Below are 19,097 nucleotides of genomic sequence, written 5' to 3' on the forward strand. Positions count from 1 at the left end.
ACCTTTTGAGAAGGCAAGGGACTTCCTGTAACAATGCATCTCATGATATTTGGAATGACTATTTAAAAAAACAACAATGTACAATCAAGGTCCTTGGCCCCATTGTAGAACTTTGGAGGATGCTTGCTCCAACCAACTGCTGTCACCTCCACCGTTCCAGTTTTCAAATCCTGAGTGAAGCTAATAAACAACAACAAATAATAATAACAATAATAAGACCGTGCCAATTTCATCTTATTTTCTGGCAAGTTGGGTTTTTGTCAAGAATGGATGTAATGCAACTAAGTAACAGTCTGCCTAGAAGCATTTGCTGAGGGTGATGAAGGGGCCGCCTCATGGTATTTTTGCTTGCTGATCCACGTATTCTGGAAGGTGGGCAGGGAGGCCAGGATGGAGCCACCGATCCACACAGAGTATTTGTGCACAGGAGGAGCAATGATCTTGATCCTTATCGTGCTGGGAGTCAGGACGGTGATCTCTTTCTCTTTCTGCATTCTGTCAGCAATGCCGCATGGTGGTGCTGCCAGACAGCACTGTGTTGGTGTGCAGGTCTTTACAGATGTCCTTGTCACACTTCATGATAGAGGTGAAGGTAGTTTGATGGATACCACAGTATTCCATGCCCAGGAAGGAAGGCTGGAAGAGGTCTTGGGGCAGCAGAACCACTGGTTGCTGATGGTGATGACTTGGCCATTGAGCAGCTCCTAGCTCTTCTCTAGGGAGGCTCTGGAGGCTGCAGTGGCCATCTCCTGCTCGAAGTCCAGGGTGATGTAATGCAGATTCTCCTTGATGTCAAGCATGATTGTCTGCTCTGCCATGGTGGTGAAGATGTAGCTGCCCTCCATGAGGATCTTCATGAGGTAGTAGGTCAGGTCCTGGCCAGCCAGGTCCAGAGGCAGGATGTGCCCCTCGTAGATGGCCATAGTATGGGTGACCCCATCACTAGAGTCCATCACGACGCCAGTGGTATGGCCAGAGGCACACCAGCCTGGATGGTCAAGTACATGACTAAGGTGTTCAAAGTGTCAAACATGATCTGGGTCATCTTCTCATGGTTGGTCTTGGGGCTCAGGGGGGCCTGGGCCAGTAGCATGGGGTGCTTCTCAGGAGCCACACATAGCTTGTTGTAAAAGGTGTGGTGCCAGATCTCCATGTCATCCCAGTTGGTGACAATGCCATGCTCCATGTGGTATTTTAGGGTCAGGACGCCTCTCTTGCTCTGGGCCTTATCACCCATGTAGGAGTCCTTCTGACCCGTGCCTACCATCACGCCCTGTAGGAGTCCTTCTGACCCATGCCCACCAACATGGGTACCACATGATGGAGGCGAAGATGGTGGGGAGGGGCATCATCACCCCGAAGATGGCCTTGCACATGTCGGAGCCTTTGTCAAAGACGGGGCAGTGATGTCATCATCCACGGTGAGCTGGCGGTGAGTGTGGACAGGGGATGGAGGGGTGAGGGTGAGGCTCTGTGCCTGCCGGGAGGATGCAGTCTCCATGGTCTAGAATTGGTATCTTATTGCTACAAAAAATCTGTTCTGTCAGTCTTAGGATCTCTGCTTTAATGTTAATATTGAGTTGTGTCTAAACTCCAAAATGGAGTGGATAGAATGAGGCATGTTTGACCCCAGCCTCCTTCCTGTCATGGCCCAAACTAGTTTTTGAGGTTTCTTTGGGATCCTCTTGAATGAGAGGGAGATCCACTTACTCAGTTGGAGGGCTTAGAACTTTGACTTTAGTTTACACTTCAGTCTGTTGATTGTTTCCTTTGCTGTGCAGAAACCTTTCCATTTGATGTAATCCCATTTGTCTATTTTTGCTTTTATCACCTGTGCTTCGAGGTCATGTTAAAAAAAAAAAAAAATCATTGCCCAGACAATGTGGTGCCATCACACTCTAAGATCTGTGAGGGCAAAGACCATGTTTGTCTTGTTTACCATTTATACCTATTATATATACATAATAGTGTATGGTGCAGAGTCAATCCTCAATAAACATATGTTAATTTCAACTACATTTCCAGGGAATGATAAAAGCCTGACACCTCAGATAGCCTAAAACCAGAGGAAAGGAATTAACTCATCAAAAAAATCACTTGCGGAATGTCAGCAATGCGCCTGGCCCTATGTGAAGTAATTTACAAGCATTCTTGTATTGATTACTCATATTAACCCTGTGAGATAAGTACCACTATTCTCATTTTAGAGTTGAAGAATCAGAAATAAAGTTCACCCCTGCCAGAGATACACTTCTAAATAGCAAAACTGCAATCAAACTCAGATCTTTCTGATTCCAAGAGTGAGCTTATTAAGTAATAGACTGTCTCTGTTGAGAATCTCATAACACTATTCTGCTTTAAGCACCATCATAGGCAAAGCACTATTTATTGATGATAGTGATAGTGTAATGGCCATTAAAATGAGTATAGTGGGTTGAATGGTGGTTCTCAAATGATATGTCCATGTCCTAATTTTCAGAATCTGTGAATGTTATCTTATTTGAAAAAGAGATTTTTGCAGATGTAATTAAATTAAGGATCTTGAGTTGTGAAGCTTATCCTTGATTATCTGAGTAACCTCTAAATCCAGTGATAAGTAGCCTTATGAGCAACACAAAGAGGAAGAAGACAGAAGAGAAGGCATTGTGACCACAGAGCCAGAGACTGGAATAAGGCAGCCACAAACCAAGGAATGCCTGGAGCCACCAGAAGCTGGAAGACGCAAGGAACAGATTCTCCACTAGAGACTTCTGGGAGTCTGTGGACCTGACCACAGCTTGAGGTCGGACTTCTGGCCTCCAGAACTGTGAGACAACAAATTTCTGTTGTTTTAAACCACCAAGTATGTGGTAATTTATTCACTTAAATTCAACACCTTGTGCCTGGGTTGTGTGGCGTTCTATACTGACTCTGGCCAGACCAGACATTTCTCTGGCCAGCCCACAGTGCAATTCTGTGGCAAGCTGGAGTGCTAGGCTGTCAGTGGAAATCTCTGAATGTCTACAATATGTCTCTCTCTGGTGCAGGAGATCACAAGGTCATGAAACTTAAAAGATGACAGGGATCTTGAAGAGCATGTGGTTTGACCTCTCCCCTAGGCAGGAATTCTGCTTTCCAGAGTTACTGGTAGGCAGGTGGCCAATCAGCTCTTTTTGAGCACTTCCCCGATGAGTAGTGTACCCCTCTCATACCATATCCTTCTTCATGTATGGACAACTTTCACTAGAGAGTTCTCAACATCAGCGAGCCCTAATTTTCCCATCACATTTTCCATCCAGTGGCCAAATTCTATTTTGAAGATCCATAAAAGTAAGTCCCAATTCTTCTTTCATATTAACAATTCCTCAAATTACTGAAAATCCCCGCTATGTTCCTCAACTATCTAGCAACTAGCCCAGTTCAACTAACCATGACTCGGGTGAAGTCATTTTTAAACCTCTCACCCTATGATGTTCTCCTCGTTTATTCATACCGTTTAAAATATGGCACTGAGGGTTGGGCATGGTGGCTCATACCTGTAATCCCAGTATTTTGGGAGGCCAAGTCAGTAGGATTGCTTGAGCCCAGCAGTTCCAGACCAGCCTGGGAAATATAGTGAGACCTTGTTGCCACAAAAAAATTTTAAAAATTAGCCAGGCATAGTGGCATGCACCTACTGTCCCTGCTATTCCAGGAGGTTGAAGTGGAAGGATCACTTGAGCTTAGGAGGTTGAGGCTGCAGTGAGCTATGATCACATTACTGCACTCCAGCCTGGGCAACAGAGCAAGACCCTGTCTCAAAAACAAATATAGAGCTGAGAACAGAACACAATTTACACATAACTCAAGCAGGGGAGAGTGGGACCATCACCTTCTTTATTTTGGGTTTAATGCATGCATTCTAAGACCGCATTCACGTTACAGAGAATGGTGTCGTATGATTGATTCATTCCCACCTTCTTGGCAGCTGAAATCTAAGTGTTTTAGAGAATTTCTGTTAAACCTGATTGATTTTAGAATCTATAGGAAGTATTTTTTATTCACTTCTGGAATTGCCTCTTGTTTGTTTCAGCTAATTTTTTCAGGCTGTCAAAATACTTTTAACGCTAATTTATCGTCTTGGTATATTAGCTGGCTTTGGCCGCCTCTCATTCCCATGCTCCTCACACCTGGAACTTAACACTCTGTCTTCAGGCTCTGGTTTCCACCCTTCTTTGTTGGACTCTTAGAACATGCTCACACACTCCCGTTAGAGGCCATTTCTCCTTCCCTTGACTCTTCTCAAATCATAATAACCAATTTCTGGGCCAGGGCTTCAATCTCTAAAATATCTTCCAGCTCTGATCTTCTTTCATTCTATTATGTTAGAAACTGGCAAGTACTCAAACTCATTGAAATATAATAGGATGCATGTAAGTGCAAGGGGTAGCCAGCACCTTATGAGACCCAGAAAGACAACAAACATTTCATAAATGGCATCAAAGAAGTATGCTGGGTGTGACGCTGGGAAATTACAGCATCTTTAAGAAGGTTCACAGCAAGGCTTTGGCAGCCTTTTTGGATTGTTATTCCCTGTGCTGCAGGTATGAACTTGAAGAACCCAAAAGTAGCTCTCATAGGCCTAGTGGACTAGTTCCAAAGTGCTAGGGGCATCATCATCTGACATTATCAAAACTGACTCAGCAAGAAGGGTCCAGAGTTCAGTAAGGTTGATGGTCACAACAAATAGTATCTTGTCAACACTTTGCAGTTGCTCTTTTTTAAACTAAAAGGCATGTTGATAAAAGAGGTGAATGGGAGTGGCAGGGAGATATCACATGCTTGGGAGAAAAGAAATCCTGTTTCATGACACCATTTCTGATTATGTTTCTCCATTTCATTTCTGGAAAAAAAAAAAAGTGTGAGTGGAATACTTCATGGTAGTGAAGAAATAATGTAAGAAAAATAGAGGAGAAAACCTACTAGCTAAAAGCTGCTTTATTGTTATTTTCCAGATTTTTATGTTACTTATGCTATTGAGATGCTGTCCATATTTAAAAGTATTTATGACAGATGATGGAATAGAAAGGCTAAAAATAATGAAATTTAAGCCAGTCCCATCAACTCGCACAATGATACTTTATACCTACATAGCACTTTACCGTTCTCAAAGCACTTTTTCATGCATTGAAACCTCACAACAACTTCATTGGATTACCACTATTATCACTGCTTCGAGATGATATTTAGCAAAGCGAAGAGACTCCCCCAGGTTCATAAAAGTAGTGTGCAAAGACAAAACTTAGACTTGAGCCAATATATTCCAAGCAGTATTCTTTACACCATGGCACAGTTATCTTGAAAGAAAAAGAATGAATCCTTACTAGCATAGCTCCCTGCAAAAGCTGCAATTATCTTTAGATTTCATAGGAAAGGCATGGAAATTCTCTTCTGTTATACATATATGAAAACGACACAATTATTTTGCAAGTCTTCCTCCCCAGTTAGTCTATCTCAGTCCACAAAGATGTCTCTACTTCAACTTAACAATTCAACGTAACAAATGTTTAGTGAATGCCGGCAATGAATAGGTGCTATGCTCTCACAACAGAAATTCAGTTCTCTTGGCTCTTAAAAATCTTACCAACTAGTAGAGAACACAGTTGTCTCAGATATCTGTTGCAGCAAAACAGTCTATCCCAAAATTTTGTGGTTTGAAAACAACCACTGGCTGTTGCTCATGGTTCCACGGATTGGCTAGGCTGCGCCAGGCAGTGATGTTTCTTCACTACCATTCAGTGGTCCCAACACCAATGTCAGGTTCAATGAGAAGGACTCACAGAACTCAGAAAGGCTGTTATATTCATGGTTAAAATGTTTTACACTGAAAAGATACAGATTGAAATCAGCAAAGAGAAGAGGCCCATAGAGCAAAGTGCAGGAAAGACCAGGCATGAGCTTTCAGTTGTTCCCTCCCATTGGAGTTCAGAATAAGGACAGCACTTAGTTCTCCCAGAAATGATGTATAGCAACATGCACGGAATTTTGCCAACCAGAGAAGCTAACTTGAGCTTTTCTGTCCAGAGTTTTTATCGGGGTTTGGCAACACAGGCATGGCTCCTACAGAGCTGACCCTAGTCTACAGCTCCTCCAAAATCAAGCTGATATACTGCACAGCCCAGGGCCCCTACCACAAATGACATTATCTGCAAAAACTATCTGGTATGGCCCGTTTTTATTTATTAAAAAAATAAAATAAAAACACTCTTTTCAAGCAGAACCAAACTTTCTTTTGGCAAGGTTCATTCTTTGCTGCATATCCACATAGCGTCTGCTGGGGCCTCAGACCTCTAGAGACTCAATTAGACTGAAACATCCAAAATGGCTCACTCAGATGGTGGCAGTTAGTGCTGGCTATTGGCTGAGAGCTCAGCTGGGGCTGTCAACTAGAGTATCTTATACATGGAGTTGGGCCTAGGAGCCTTTGTAGTCTGCAGCTCCTGATTGTCCCTGACCCCAAGGAAAGCTACTCTCTCTGTGCCCTTTTCTGGGACATAAACCAGTTTCTAGAAACTTTGGACATTTAAGAGTCTTAGTTTTGCAAGTCTGTACCACTGAACTGGCTTCACTAGTCCCAAATTTAGCTTTAGCCACAAGAGGAATGCCTTGAAAACCAACTGTACGTGTGACAGCTCCATGGGACAGGCATTTTCTGGATTCCTTTCAACCCTAAAACCCTCTTCACATAACTTGGCTATCTCATAACATGGCAAGTAGATTGTAAGAAGAAGCCTTTTAAGTATACAAAAAGAGAAGTTGCCAATCTCCTACGGCCCATCCTTGAAATTTCCGGTGTCACTTATTTTGTATTCTACTGATCAAAGCAAGTCACAGAGTAGGCCAGATCAAGAGGAGGGGAAGTAGTCTCCATCTCTTGGTTGGAGAAGTGAAACATAATTTACAGGCATATTTAATGCATGAAACAGCAGATACATTTCCTTCTCAAGGGACATAGTTCCCCAAACTGCAGTGACTCACTGTGAATGTTTGTTGGAACAGCACAGCTGGAGAGAAGTCCGAATCCTACTCTGGGACCTCAGAACCATAAGAGAGTTGGGGCCAAGGAAAGACCACATTGATTTGCCATATATAAAAGTGTATAAGAGGGCTGGATGTGGTGGCTCATGCCTGTAATCCCAGCACTTTGAGAGGCCGAGGTGGGCAGATCACCTGAGGTCGGGAGTTTGAGACCAGCCTGGCCAATATGGAGAAACCCCGTCTCTACTAAAAATACAAAATTAGCTGGGCATGGTGGTGCATGCCTATAATCCCAGCTACTCAGGAGGCTGAGGCAGGAGAATCTCTTGAACCTGGGAGGCAGAGGTTTTGGTGAACTGAGATCGTGCCATTGCACTCCAGCCTGGGCAACAAGAGTGAAACTCCGTCTCAAAAAAAAGAAGTGTATAAGAGGCATACACTCTACGTGACAATCTGGAGGAGAGATTATGAGTGCTTTGTAGTCCAGCTGCTGATTGCAGTCAGTGGAAGACAAATACATATATATATATGTGTGTGTATACATACATACTAAACAACCACATAAAAGCTGTCACTTCACTAATGCCCCGACCCCAAGAAAGCTACTCTCTCTATGCTCCTTTCTGGGATAGAAACCTACCCATCTGACAAGGGGCTGATATCCAGAATTTACAAAGAACTAAAGCAGATCTACAAGAAAAAAACAAACAAACCTATTCAAAAATGGGCAAAGGATATGAACAGATACTTTACAAAACAAGACATACAGGAGGCCAACAAACATATGAAAAAATGCTCATCATCACTGGTCATCAGAGAAATGCAAATCAAAACCACATTGAGATACCATCTCACACCAATTAGAATGGCGATCATTAAAAAATCGGGAAACAACAGATGCTGGAGAGGATGTGGAGAAATAGGAACACTTTTACACTGTTGGTGGGAATGTAAATTAATTCAACCATTGTGGAAGACAGTGTGGCAATTCCTCAAGGACCTGAAAATAGAAATCCCATTTGACCCAGCAATCCCATTACTGGGTATATATCCAAAGGATTATAAATCATTCTACTACAAGGACACGTGCACACGAATGTTCATTGCAGCACTGTTTACAATAGCAAAGACCTGGAACCAACCCAAATGCCCAACGATGATAGACTGGATAGGGAAAATGTGGTACATATACACCATGGAATATTACGCAGCCATCAAAAATGATGAGTTCACGTCCTTTGTAGGGACATGGATGAACCTAGAAACCATCATTCTCAGCAAACTGATACAAGAGCAGAAAATCAAACACCGTATATTCTCACTCATAGGTGGGTGTTGAACAATGAGAACACATGGACACAGGGAGGGGAGCACTACACACTGGGGTCCGTTGGGGGGAAATGGGGGAGGGGCGGGGGGGTGGGGAGGTGGGAAGAGATAGCATGGGGAGAAATGACAGATACAGGTGAGGGGACGGAAGGCAGCAAACCACACTGCCGTGTGTGTACCTATGCAACAATCTTGCATGTTCATCACATGTACCCCAAAACCTAAAATACAATTAAAAAAAAAAAAAAAAGAAACTTTAAACATGTAAGAGTTTTAGTTTTGCAAATCTGTACCACTGAACTGGCTTTTTTAATCCTAAATTTAGCTTTGGCCACATGAGGAAGGCCTTGAAAACCAATTGTACATGTGACAGCTCCATGGGACAGGCATTTTCTGGATTGCTTTCAGCCCTAAAAGATTTTGATAAAGCCACAAAATGGCACACCAAAATGGCGACGCAACCATAAGTGCAAGACACGATTTCCAATTGTAGTTGTCAGAGAAGACTTTTTCATGGCTTTAGTTAGTTATGCCCTACCTCATTAAAAAAGAGATCAAATTTTCAAAATAAATGAAGAGGAATTCTTGAACATCATAACAATAGCAAGTTAAACATTGATATAACTGAAAGAAGACACAGATAAATCCACAGTCATAGTTGAAGTCTTCAACAATCCTTTCTCAATAGTTGGCAAAACAAGAAGACAGAATCAGTAAGTATATAGATTATTTGAACAGTGCTATCAAATAACTTGACCAAATAGACATTTATGAAACACTCCATCTAACAAGAGCAGAATACACATTTTTCTTAAGTGCACAGGAAATATTCACTAAAATAGGCCACGTTCTGGGACATATAACAAACTTTAACAAATTAAAAAGAATAGAAATCATACAAAGAACATTTTTAGACTAACCATAACAAAATTAAGGTAGAAAGCAATAAAACAAAGATATCTGGAAAATCACTAAATATTAATAAATTAAATAATACTCTTCTAAGTAATCCATGGATCAAAAGAAGATGTCTAAAGGGAAATATTAAAATACTTTAAAGAAATAAAAATAAAGGTACAACATATAAAGATTTGTGGTGCTACGACATGGATGAACCTTATAAATATCGTACTAAGTAAAATATCCCAGCATAAAGAGACAAATATTATATAATTCCACTTGTGTGAGGTACCTAGTATAGGCAAATTTATAGAGACAGAAATTAGAACAGAGGTTACTACATCTATTGGTAGGAAGAAATGAGGAGTTTAATGGGGATAAGTTTCTGTCTGGGATGATGAAAAAGTTCTGGAAATGGATAGTGGTAATGGCTGTACAACATTGTGAATGTAATTATGCCACTAAATTGTACACTTAAAAACAGATGAAATGATAAATTTTGTTACGTACATTGTATCACAATTTTTTTTTTTTTTTTGAGACAGAGTTTCACTCTTGTTGCCCAGGCTGGAATGCAATGGCATGATCTCAGCTCACCACAACCTCTGCCTCCCAGGTTCAAGCGATTCTCCTGCCTCAGCCTCCCAAATACCTGGGATTACAGGCATGCACCACCACGCCCAGCTAGTTTTGTATTTTTATCTTTTATTTATTTTTTTTTTATTTTTTTTTTTTGAGACAGAGTTTCGCTCTTGTTACCCCAGGCTGGAGTGCAATGGCGCGATCTCGGCTCACCGCAACCTCTGCCTCCTGGGTTCAGGCAATTCTCCTGCCTCAGCCTCCTGAGTAGCTGGGATTACAGGCACATGCCACCATGCCCAGCTAATTTTTTGTATTTTTAGTAGAGACGGGGTTTCACCATGTTGACCGGGATGGTCTCGATCTCTTGACCTCGTGATCCACCCGCCTCAGCCTCCCAAAGTGCTGGGATTACAGGCTGAGCCTGTTTTGTATTTTTAGTAGAGACGGGGTTTCTCCATGTTGGTCAGGCTGGTCTCAAACTCCCAACCTCAGGTGATCCGCCCACCTTGGCCTCCCAAAGTGCTGGGATTACAGGTGTGAGCCACCGCGCCCAGCCACAATTTTAGATGTATTAAAAAATTAGTGGGACCCTGACAAAATAGTGGTTAGAGGAAAATTTATAGCATAGCATTAAATACAAATATTAGAAAAGAAGAAATATCTACAATCAACAGCCTGAGATTCTAATTTAGGAAACTAGAGAAAGAAGAGCAAATTAAATAAAGCAACCTGAAGGAAAGAAGTAATTGAAAAATAGAGAAAATCAATAAATTTAAACCTGGCTCTTTTGAAAAGATGAATAAAATTGGTAAATCTTTAGCCAGCCTAACCAAGAAAGTAAAAAAGAAAAGACACAAATTATCAATATCAGGAATAAGAGAGGAAGTTCACAGCCAACCACAGAAACATTAAAAGCTTAATAAGGGAATACTATGAACATCACTATGACCATAAATTCAATAACTCAGATAAAATGGGTCATTTTCTTGAAAGACACAAACTATTAAATATCACTCAAGTTGAAAGAGATAACCTGAATAGCTCATATCTATTAAAGAAATGCAATTGATAGTTTAAAACCTTCCCAGAAAAAGAACTACTGACCCACATGGTTTCATTGATGAATTCTACCAAGCAGTCAAGAGAGAAATAGTATCAATACTACACAAACTCTCATAGAAAATAGAAGGAAGGAACACTTTCCAACTCATTTAATGAAGTCAGCTTTACCCTAATAACAAAGCCAGACAATGATATTACAAGAAAAAAAGGCTACTACAGACCACTATGTCTCATGAATATAGACGCAAAATTTTAAACAAAATATTAGCAATTTAAGTGCAGCAATGTAGATAAAAAGGATTATATATCAAGACAAGGTGGGTGGGGTTTATCTCAGAAATACAAAGCTGCTCCAACATCCAAAAATCTATATTAAAATTTTAAAAAACATATTGAGACTAAATAAGAAAAAATATATGATTACATCAATAGATGCAGAAAAGACTTTCAACAAAATTCAACATCCATTTATGATTTAAAAAATCTCTCAACAAACTAGACATAGATGACAACGTTCTTAACCAAATAAAGGTTATCTGCAAAAAGCCATAACTAACGTCATAATTTGTCACAGCCTGATGGCTTCTTCTTGCTCATTGCCCTGAAAAAAATCAATGAGAACAGCAGGTGTTACAGCTAAGAAAGAGTTTAATCACAGGGCTGGCCAAGCAAAGAGAACAGGGAGAAATTTCTCAAATCTGTCTTTCTGAGAATTCAGAGGGTAGGATTTTTTTTAGGGTACTTTGGCAGGCAGGGGGCTGAGGAACTGGAACAATTGATTAGCTGGGGATGAAATCACAAGGGCATCTAAAACTGGCTTCATGCAGCTGAGTCAGTTCCCAGGAGGGGGGTGTTTCTCAGAATCTGGTGGCATCCCTTGGTGTTCCAAAATGCTAAATCTGAAAAATATCTCAAAGACCAGTTCTTTAGGTTTCACAATAGTGATGTCATCTATAGGAGTAGTTAGAGAAGTTCGAAATCTTGTGACCCCTGGCAACGTGACTCTGGGGCAGTAAGCAACTTAAAGAAAAACACGCTAAGCAATGGCAGGTGATTGTTTAACTCTGCCTATTCCTTAGCAAAGTTCAAGCCCTACCATAATTTTAACCTTGCCTTATGAATGTGGCTTCAATCTTCAAACAAGGAGGGGATCAGTTTCCTTTGTCTCAAGGTTTAACTATAAACTAAATTCCTCTCATAGTCACCTTGGCCTCTGTGCTAGCATAAGCCAAAAAAAAAAAAAGAAAAGAAAAAAAAATTAGCCTGTGACATCAAAAACAAGATGGAGTGGAATCAGTCCTGTCAGATTTCTCTCATTACTTAAAATTCTGCAAAGGTGGTTTTAGTAATTAATGGTGAGAGACTGAATGCTTTCCCCCAAGATCAGGAACAAGACAAGGATGTCTTCTCTCACCACTCCTACTGAAAATTGTACTGGAATTACTAGTTAATGCAGTAAGGCAAGGGCAAAAAAATAAAATGCATGCAGACTAGGAAGGAAGAAATAAAATTGTCTTTAGTCCCAGATGACGTGATTATATGTGTAAAAAAGTCCCCCAAAATCTACGAAAACAACTATCATAAAAATGCTTCGATAAGCAATTATGAATATTCTTGAAAGAAATAAAAAAATAGAAAGTCTCAGCAAATAAATGTAAAATATAAAGAAAAAACTAATAGAAATTTTAGAACTGAAAAATATAGGCCAGGCACAGTGGCTCACGCCTGTAATCCCAGCACTTTGGGAGGCCAAGGCAGGCGGATCATATGAGGTTCGGGTTTGAGACCAACCTGACCAACATGGTGAAACCCTGTCTCTACTAAAAAGACAAAAATTTGCCGGGCATGGTAACGGAAGCCTGTAGTCCCAGCTACTTGAGAGGCTGAGGCAGGAGAATCGCTTGAACCCGGGAGGCAGAGACTGCAGTAAGCCGAGATCGTGCCACTGCTCTCCAGCCTGGGTGACAGAGCAAGACTCCATCTCAAAAAAAAAAAAAAAAAGAAAACCCATAAACCTACAGATTCAAAAAGCTGAGCAAACCCCAAATAGTATAAACTCATATTCATACCCAAATATATTAAAATCAAATTTCTAAAAATTAAAGACAGAAAATGTCTGCTAAACAATGTACTTTAAATTGGAGACTCAGAGAGATCTGTTTAACTACTTCCTTCTGAAAAAATGAAAGTCAATAACCAGAAACAAGGATGCAAGATCCATGTTGATTCTTCTTTGGTATAAAATAGGATAATGATTCACGTTTATCTTCAATATCAAAACAGCATTTAAACCAAATGCATATCCAGCCCAGTCACAAAAACAAATATATTTAAATATTTAACCCAGGTATTTGGTTTCATTAAATCTAGAAAGATCTCAAACGTTATTTAGTTTGCGTGGTAGGCAGAATTGATGGTCCCCCAAAGACATTGCCTTCCTAATCCCCACAATCTGCGAATATGTTATGTTATATGGCAAAGGGAAATAAGGTTGTCAATCAACCTTAATAGGCTTGAGTATCCTGGGCTATCCTGGTGAGCCCAATGTAATCATAAGAGTCCTTAAAAATGGATGAGGGAAGCAGAACAAGAGGTCAGAGTGATGCGAATAGAGAAGGATTCAACCTGCTGCTCTTGGCTTTGAGGCTTGAGGAAGGGAACCATGAGCCAAAGAATGTGGGTGGCCTCAAGAAGCTAAAAACAGCAAGAAAATTAATTCTCCTCAGAGCCTCTGGAAAGAATGCAGCCCTACGGACACCTTGATCTTAGTTCACTGAGACCCATATTGGACTTCTGACCTCCAGACCTGTAAGATAATAAATTTGCATTGCTTTAAGCCACTAAGTTTGTGGTAATTTGTTACAGCTACCATAGAAAACTAATAAAACTAAGGAAATGTTTCTCCGAGCTCACATTTGAAGTTAATGGAAATTTAAATAAGCCTTACAAATAATTGTTTTCCCTTTATGATCAAACATTATTCATATCTTACTTCCTTTTCTGGTGACCTGACAACATGGATACACATTCATTTGCAAACATAATTTGGACTAGTTTTTTTTTTTTTTTCTTTTTCTCACAGGTTAAACTTTTAGGAAGGCAAAACGTTTAGGAGGCATTGTTCTACAATCAGCCAACATCAGATTTGGATGGCATTCTTAAAGACCATCTAGTTTTATAAACGGAAATTTAAATTGTAGAAGACATTAAGAAAATAAAATTGTTATAGATGAATATCATATTGCTGTTGGGAATACCGTTAGACATGCTGAATTAGAACACTGATGGAAATTGTATGACTTTTTGTTTGTTTGACTAATGCTGGATTTTACCTCTGGAAAACATTTCTAAAAACATTTGCAAATCAAAAGAGCAAAGGCATTAACTGTTTACTGAATGGGCCTTTAGTCTGGTTTAGAGCTTAATGCCCTCCTACGCCACACAGCTATAGACCTACACACACAGAATTGTTTACTACAGAAAAAGGCATACATTTCTGAAGAGTTAAAATACATTGGAAGATACTACAGATAATCAAGAATCTGCCGTGATGGAAGTAAAATGGGAATTTGTGTAACCCAGAATAGCTGATATATCTATAATCCTTAATATTTGTTTGTGAAATATGCTACATACAAACAGAACAACTAAAAAAAAAAATGCTATATACAATACTACATATAAAGCATTCTTGCCAAAACAAACAAACAAAACAAACAAACCCTCAAACCCAAATCTGATCAAGCCTCTAGTTCAAATAACGTTTTACAGGAAGTACAGAGGAAAGGAGAACACCTTAAATGACAAATCAATTGCAAGAAGAGAGAGAGATTTGTAGATTTAAAGAGACCTAAATGCCTATTAACCATATTGCAATGTGTGGACCTTATTTGGACCCCGATTCAAAAAAACAAATAATTTATGCTATTTATGAGAAAATTTTTAATTTGAACACTTAATGGATACTTGATAAGGAATTTTTGTTACCTTTTTCTAAGTGTGATAATAGTATTGTGGCTGTACATTTTCTTAAATTCTTACCTTTTAGAGATACATGTTGAAATACTGGTAGATAAAATATGACATTTGAGATTTGCTTCCAAAAAATATTGGAGGTAAAGATGGGGATGGGGACATATATGAAACAAGATTGCCCATGGGTTGAAGGTTGCTCAAGCTGGGTGATGAGTCAGTGGGTTTTCATTATACTATTCTGTCTGCATTTTTCTATGTTTGAAATTCTTTGTTTGAAATAATAAAGAGGTATTTAAAAAACTAAATACTTTTAAAATTAGATATGATGTTTTACACATCCGGTTGTCATTCCTTATCACCATTCACTGGGGAAACATTAAAATGGAAACACTTTTTGCTAAAGTAGACAGTTGCTGTAAGCGTTGAGTGTCGGGAAAAGGGAAACTTTTTTTCATTTTTGGTTTGCTTTGCATTTTTAATGAGAATAAAAATTCCACTTTGGGGGCAAACCATACCCAGCTTTTTTCACTCCCCTCTTAAAGGATGCTTTTTTCAGGTGTGCTTTACATTTGGTAATTTGATCTTCTCAGCAACAGGTGGGGGTACCCAGTCCTGAGGAGTAAGAAAGAGTCTTCTTCTCCTATATACCCTATTAAGTACTCCTGTACACTAAGTGTCACAAATACTCCTGTACACTGAATGCTGCCAAACACCAGGGGTTTGGTCTAGGTCCTGCCAATCAGTGAGAGAATGATAGAGAAGGCTTTAATTGGGTTCTACAGCTAAGGACAGCAGGAGATAAACTCTCAAATTTCCAACCAACTAGAATTGGGGGTTTATATAGAAGGTAAGGCAGGAAAACAGGAAATAGGGAGGGGTAAGGAAGCAGCTCTGATGGATGAGGGGTCTGGCATCTCATTGTCTAAATGCGATGATCTGGTTAGTTTCAGTTCCTTGCCTGAGGGTCGGTTTCCTGAGGAAGTCTATTAGTCCATTTTCACACCGATATAAAGATAGTACCTGAGACTGGGGAATTTATAAAGGAAAGAGGTTTAAGTGACTGACAGTTCCACATGGATGGGGAGGCCACAGGAAACTTACAATTGGCAGAAGGCAAAGGGGAAGCAAACACCTTCTTCACAGCGTGGCAGGAGAGAGAGCGAGCGAACGCCAGGGGGAACTGCCAAACGCTTTGAAACCATCAGATCTCGTGAGAACTCCTTCATTATCACAAGATCAGCATGGGGAAAACGGCTCCCATGATCCAATAACCTCCTACCAGGTCCCTCTCTCAACACGCAGGGAATAGAATTCGAGATGAGATTTGATTGGGGCCACAGAGCCCACCCATATCAGAAAGGAACTCAGATGAGACAGATTTAAGTTCCAAGTTTTAAGACTGGGAAGGTCAGCTTCCATCATAATTCAAAAAAACATGTAAATATCAGTTATATGAGACAATTGAACTGGTTTTAGGAGTACACTCCTGTGTTTCTATTGACTACTCTTGTACACTACTGAGGAATAGGAGTACTCTCCTGGAGTTTGAGTAAGGACAGAATGGCAGGACTGTGAAGGTGCGTCCGATTACACAACCTGAACGAAAGTCCATAGCAAGAAGTTGGACAGAAAATTATTATTCATTGTTGAACACCAAATCCCAGGGCGGATCCATTTTGCTTGGTAGCTCCTCACTCTTTTCCACTTCATCCTATTTTTCCCTACCTCCTTGGGGCTAGGACTTCAAGATCTGATGAGCAAAAGGAAAGGCTTAGGCATATTGAGAGCACGGGGAAGGTGAGCCTTTCAGGGGAAATGTGCCTAACTCTGATAATAACAGGAGAAGGGAGATGAGAGAAAAAGTGACCCTTGCCCAAAGCCGAACGTCCAGGGATAGACTGATGATGCTTGTACCACATGGGTAAAGGGGAGCAAATTGGAGCTGCAACACTAGGTCCCCTGGGGAAAGGAAAGATTTGGGAACTGAGCGGCTGGATGAAAGGCATTTCCTGACATTTGCTAGTGAAACGGGAAAAATCCCCTTGTCCCCCTCACAGGGCGTGTGATGGGGGCACGGCTCGCTTCTTCTAAGGGGAGGACGCAGTCGGGCAGGTTGTGGGGCTCCGACCCCACGGCATCGTCTGGGGTGAATGTTTGCAGCTGAAGCCCCAGTGGGTGTGTGTTACAGGGCGCTCTTTTCAGTTCAGCCGTCTGTAGGCAACGTATGTTAATCAACTCAATTAGACCCCCTGCCTTATCGCAAGGACAGAGGGCTTTCGGTATCCCAGGGTTTCTTTGCCTTGGTGTACCAGAAGAATCAGATCGCACATGGGCTTGGAGAATGAGTGCAAGATTTTATTGAATGGAAGCAGCTCTCAGCAGATGGGGGAGCCAGAAGGTATATGGAGTGGGAAGGTGTTTTTTTTTTTTTTTTTTTTTTTTTTTTTTTTTTTTTCTGGAGTTGCGCTGCTCAGCAGCTGGGCTCTCCTCCAAGAGCCAAACTCCACATCGTTGTGCTGGTTGATGGCCTGCCGGCCTGTCTTTATCTGCCAGTGCCTGTCAGTGTGCTCTTCTGCCAGTGTGTTCCTCTCGACATCAAGCTGCTTGTGAGTTCCTCTACCCATATGTTCCTCTCGATGTCTAGCGACTTGTGTCTCTTCCTGCTAGGGTCTCAGAGTTTTTATAGGCGCAGGATGGGGGCATGATGGGCCAGGGTGGTCTTGGGAAATGCAACATCTGGGCAGGAAACCAGAAATACCTGTCCTTACCTAGGTCCGCAGGCATAGGCCCGGGGTGGAGCCCTAGCAGGGGACCATGCTCTTCCCTTCCCAGCACTTCCCTGCCCTCTTCCCATATCACTAGCAAGGATTAGTTTTGTTTTTAGTTTTGTCTTTCTTCTTTTCTTTCCCTCCCCAACCCTGACATTTTTTTTTTCCAGACAAAGAAGGGGACAAGAAAGGAAATACAGTGACCCTCAGAGGAAAAAAGCCAAGATATTCCTTCTCCCCTTAGGTCCCTCCGTGGCTCACACTTTAAAGCCATAGTTCTCAGAATCACCTGCAGAGCATGTCAAAACTCGCTAGGCCCAGTTCCCAGAGATTCTGATCACGTAGGGCTGGGGTGGAGCCCAAGAATTTGCATTTCTAACAAGTCCCTAGGTGCTGCTGCTGCTGCTGCTGCTGCTGCTGCTGCTGCTGCTGCTCTAAGCCAAGCTTGAAAGAACAGCTACTCTAAAAGGGAGCTGAAGAAAACCACACGAAAGGCGCCCAGCACCAGAACGTTTGAGGCTGGAAGGTCTTGAGCTTGAGTGAGTGAACCAGCACCAAGTGAAGTAAAGGAGAATTTGGCTGGATTTCAGCTTTCCTTTGTCATCACAAAGTAAATGCTTCAAATCGGTGGATTGGATTTCTTTTTAGTTGAAGATGATAAACATTTCTTGAGCATCTGCTAAATGTCTGTCCCTGTTCTAAGTTCTCTAATCTCAATTCTTTTTTTTTTTTTTTTTTTTTGAGACAGAGTTTCGCTCTTGCTGCTCAGGCTGGAGTGCAATGGCACAATTTGGGCGCACTGCAACCTCAGCCTCCCGGGTTCAAGTGATTCTCCTGCCTCGGCCTCCCAAATTGCTGGGATTACAGGTGTGCACTACCATGCCCGGCCAGTTTTGTATTTTTAGTAGAGACAGGGTTTCACCATGTTGGTCAGGCTGATCTTGAACTCCTGGCCTCAAGTGATCCGCCTACTTCAGCCTCTCGAAGTGCTGGGATTACAGACGAGAGCCACCGAGACTGGCCTAATCTAATCTTAATTCTTATAGCAACAAATTTGTAAGGAAGTATTATTACCAGTTTTACAGAAGAAGAAATAGGTTAATTAACTAATTGAGGTATTAATTGAAATAACTTACTACATTTATTAACAGCAAACTACTACAACAAACCTTACTATTACTAACCATGTGATAAGAAGCCTTACAGAAGTAGAGAACGTTGGGTTACCCAGTATAGAGAACTTTAATTTTTTTAACTTTAAATTTAAAGTTTAATTTTTCCCCTGAAGGTTTGATAATTTGAGTCCGTGAAATAAATGGATAATAGATTAACGGGAAAAGGCATACAAATTTTATTAATGTGCATATGAGCACAGGAGTCATACAAAATATAAAAACTCGGCCAGGCATGATGGCTTATGCCTGTAATCCCAGTGCTTTGCGAGGCCAAAGTGGGAGCATTGCTTGAGCCCAGGAGTTAGACCAG

General features: G+C 41.0%; 1 pseudogene; it reads right to left on the reverse strand.

Moving 5' to 3' along the window:
• Positions 1 to 281: 281 nt before the first annotated feature.
• Positions 282 to 17,468, reverse strand: LOC101043058 (actin, cytoplasmic 2-like; annotated as a pseudogene).
• Between the last annotated feature and the right edge of the window lie 1,629 nt (positions 17,469 to 19,097).

The sequence above is a fragment of the Saimiri boliviensis genome, chromosome X (assembly GCF_048565385.1).
Source record: "Saimiri boliviensis isolate mSaiBol1 chromosome X, mSaiBol1.pri, whole genome shotgun sequence".
Taxonomy (NCBI): Eukaryota; Metazoa; Chordata; class Mammalia; order Primates; family Cebidae; genus Saimiri; species Saimiri boliviensis.